This window comes from Anomaloglossus baeobatrachus, unplaced genomic scaffold (assembly GCF_048569485.1).
Source record: "Anomaloglossus baeobatrachus isolate aAnoBae1 unplaced genomic scaffold, aAnoBae1.hap1 Scaffold_226, whole genome shotgun sequence".
Lineage (NCBI taxonomy): Eukaryota > Metazoa > Chordata > Amphibia > Anura > Aromobatidae > Anomaloglossus > Anomaloglossus baeobatrachus.
The window spans coordinates 289,313-293,076 of NW_027442000.1; the positions used below are offsets into that span (position 1 = coordinate 289,313).

Below are 3,764 nucleotides of genomic sequence, written 5' to 3' on the forward strand. Positions count from 1 at the left end.
AAAGTGTGATTGACGAGGTGAAAGCCTTTTACAGCAGACTGTATGGAGAGAAGTGGATTGATTCTGGTCTAATGACTGAAGTGTTGGCTAGCATGGAGTGTAGACTAGGCAAAGATGAGTGTGAGGATTTGTGTGATAAGGTGGTTCTGGATGAAGTGAGAAAGGTTGTGTTTAGTGCACAAAAGAATAAAACTCCTGGAAAGGATGGCTTGCCAATTGAACTATATGTGAAAGCATGGGAGTGTATGGGCACGGATCTGACGGAGATATGTAAGTATATGTGGGAAACTGGTATGCTGTGTGACTCTATGAAAGAAGGGGTAGTGGTACTTATCCATAAAAAGGGGGAAAAGAGTAAATTGGGGAATTGGAGGCCTATTACGCTTCTGAATTCTGATTATAAGGTTTTCAGTAAACTATTAGCTAATCGTATGCGTGAAGTGCTTGGGAAGCTTGTAAAGGATGATCAAGTGTGTGCTGTGCCTGGAAGGAGCATCAGTGATAACTTGTTGTTGTTGAGGGATGTTATTGGTGACTGTAAGATTAGAAAGCAGAAGTGCATGTTGTTGGCTCTTGACTTTGAGAAAGCGTTTGATAGGAAGTCGCATGTTTTTATGTTTGAGGTCTTGAATAGTATGGGTTTTCCTAAGAAGTTCTTGGATGGTGTGAGATGTCTGTATGGTGGTGTGACAAGTGAATTCTTAGTGAATGGATGTTTGAGTGGGAAAGTACAGATCAAGTCAGGTGTCCGTCAGGGGTGTCCAATGTCCCCTGTTTTATTTGTCAGTGTGATTGAGCCTTTGTTATGTATGATCAGGCGTGAGAAACTGATAAGAGGGATGTTAATACCTGGTAGTGGCGGTAAGAATGTGAAGGTGCTTGGCTATATGGATGATGTAGTGATAGTGAGTGAGAGTATTGCGTCTATGAGTAGAGTAAAGCTGTTGTTGGATTTCTTCTGTGGCGCGTCTGCTTTTAAAGTCAACTGGAATAAATGTTGTTTTAAGTGTTTTGGTGATAGTAGTGTTAAGATGGACGGAGTGACAAGTGTGGATGGTCCAATCAAAGTGCTGGGTGTGTTGTTTAATGATGATCTGAGAGGTACGGAGAGTTGGGAAGAATGTGGATTGCGGATTGAGAGGAAACTGAATTTCTGGACAATGCGTGATCTGACATTGAATGGTAAAGTTTTGATTATTAAGGCCGTGGTGCTGCCGATTCTCCTTTATATCTCTGGGGTCTTCCCATCCCCATATAAAAAGATAAAAAGAGTAGAGAAACTGATTTTTACCTTTTTTTTGGGGGAGCAAAATGGAAAAATTAAAAAGAGAGCATTTATACAAGGCCTGTCATTATGGGGGTTTAAACTTTCCAAATATTGAAATCTTTCTTAGTCTTCATTATATTAAGACGGTAGTAATCCTAATGGGAAAGAACAATAAAGGGTCCTACATGGTGAGGTATATGGCAGGCTGGATCCTGTATGGCTTGTGTTGGGTGAAAAGGGATGCGCGTGTGCCTGTGTCGTTCAAGTGTCCAGTCTGGTACGACATAATTGAGAGGTTTATTAGAAAAAATGATTTGCTGGCTGTACCTATGAGTGAGTTCAGAGCAGCGAAGAGAGTGATGAAAAGGATGACAGCGAATGAGGTAGAATGTAATATTAATGATTTGAGAGGGAATGATGTGTCAGATGCATGGAAGAAACTGAGTACACCGGGTATGTCTAATAAGCAGAGGGATGTTGTGTGGTTGGCATTGCATGATATATTACCTGTGAGAGAAGTGCAGAAGAGAAGGGACCTGATTAGAACGGATGTGTGTCCACGGGAGGGATGTGGTGCACGTGAGACCGTGAGACATGTCATGTGGGACTATGGGGAGATAAGGTATGCACACCAGTGACTATGTAAGGGGAATACATGAAATAGCAGAAACTGCTGTGTGAATACTGACTTGAAAAATCCAATAGCTATATGTAAGAGTGAAAATGTGAAAAATGGAATCTGCATTACTGCCATGAACATATGAATCAAGAGAAATTTAGCTACTGAATTGATCAATGCAATAGAGCCCCAACACTACGCCAAAGTATTTCTCTACGTTGGGGTCCCTAGCTTGTGTGTGTCCTCTCATGCAGTTAAAAAACTTACCGTGTATGGGAAGCTGAGACCCAGGCTATTTATGCGTATGATATGGATTGGCAATAGGTGTGGTTGGGGAGGGTTCACAAACGAAAAACTACTAACAATAAGGAATAACGTTTGGAACACCATTCTAAGTCTGAACTGGGTGCAAAAACTTAAAAAAACATCACTATGGGGAGATAAGGTATGCACACCAGTGACTATGTAAGGGGAATACATGAAATAGCAGAAACTGCTGTGTGAATACTGACTTGAAAAATCCAATAGCTATATGTAAGAGTGAAAATGTGAAAAATGGAACCTGCATTACTGCCATGAACATATGAATCAAGAGAAATTTAGCTACTGAATTGATCAATGCAATAGAGCTTACATATAGCTATTGGATTTTTCAAGTCAGTATTCACACAGCAGTTTCTGCTATTTCATGTATTCCCCTTACAAAAGCATTCCCCTTACATAGTCACTGGTGTGCATACCTTATCTCCCCATAGTGATTTTTTTTAGGTTTTTGCACCCAGTTCAGACTTAGAATGGTGTTCCAAACGTTATTCCTTATTGTTAGTAGTTTTTCGTTTGTGAACCCTCCCCAACCACACCTATTGCCAATCCATATCATACGCATAAATAGCCTGGGTCTCAGCTTCCCATACACGGTAAGTTTTTTAACTGCATGAGAGGACACACACAAGCTAGGGACCCCAACGTAGAGAAATACTTTGGCGTAGTGTTGGGGCTCTATTGCATTGATCAATTCAGTAGCTAAATTTCTCTTTATTCATATGTTCATGGCAGTAATGCAGATTCCATTTTTCACATTTTCACTCTTACATATAGCTATTGGATTGGATCTGTTATCAGTTTAATATCTGATACGTCCCCTATCTAGGGACCATATATTAAATGGATTTTTAGAACAGGGAGATGGAAAAAGAGCTTGCTCTGTCCACTCCACGCATTGACCTGGTATTGCAGTACCTCCAGGACCGGTGCACCCCTTCTTAACCCAGTTTCCAAAAGCAGAACTCAATTCACCTGATTCATATTAGCCCGATTAATGAATTGGAAGAAAGCATACAACTTCATATGCACCTCAATTTGGCCCATTCACTTTTCACACTTCCTCCTTTTGCTTTTTATCTTTCACACTTTTTACTTGCTTTATTCATCCAAATAGCAAACTCATCACCACTCAACTTGACCAACTCTGCTATGTCCCATGCTGCAGTATCTTGTTCTCCGTCTTATCTAGATCATTTGCAATTGAATGGAATAGATCCCTTTTGGACAAAGTGGATTCAGCTGCTGCTGCAGTGACCACAGGTGTGATAAGATCTAGAATTGGCATCTGGTGCGATCTCTCCGCTTCCACTCCAAATAAAGTTACCTGTTTATTCCTATCATGCACTGGTTTTTGGTGTTTTCTTTGAGCAATGATGATGTCTTTAGTGGTCTGTTGGCTCCCCCTCCTGGAGGAAGAGTTTGCTTGCTCTTGGACATTCTAAAAGAGAGGTCATGATAGACATTTAGCTTCTGAGCACAATTGGGGACAGTCATGGGTGATGAATGTTTTGCAACCTGCTGCGAAGCCTGATACCGCAATATAAGGAACATCAA

The 3,764-nt window shown here is 40.9% G+C and overlaps 1 non-coding gene across 1 annotated transcript; it reads left to right on the forward strand.

The window, feature by feature from the left end:
* Positions 1-2,962: 2,962 nt before the first annotated feature.
* On the forward strand, positions 2,963-3,147 carry LOC142261580 (U2 spliceosomal RNA). Its single transcript, XR_012729194.1, has one exon. It is a non-coding gene; the product is annotated as a U2 spliceosomal RNA (small nuclear RNA).
* Positions 3,148-3,764: the final 617 nt, after the last annotated feature.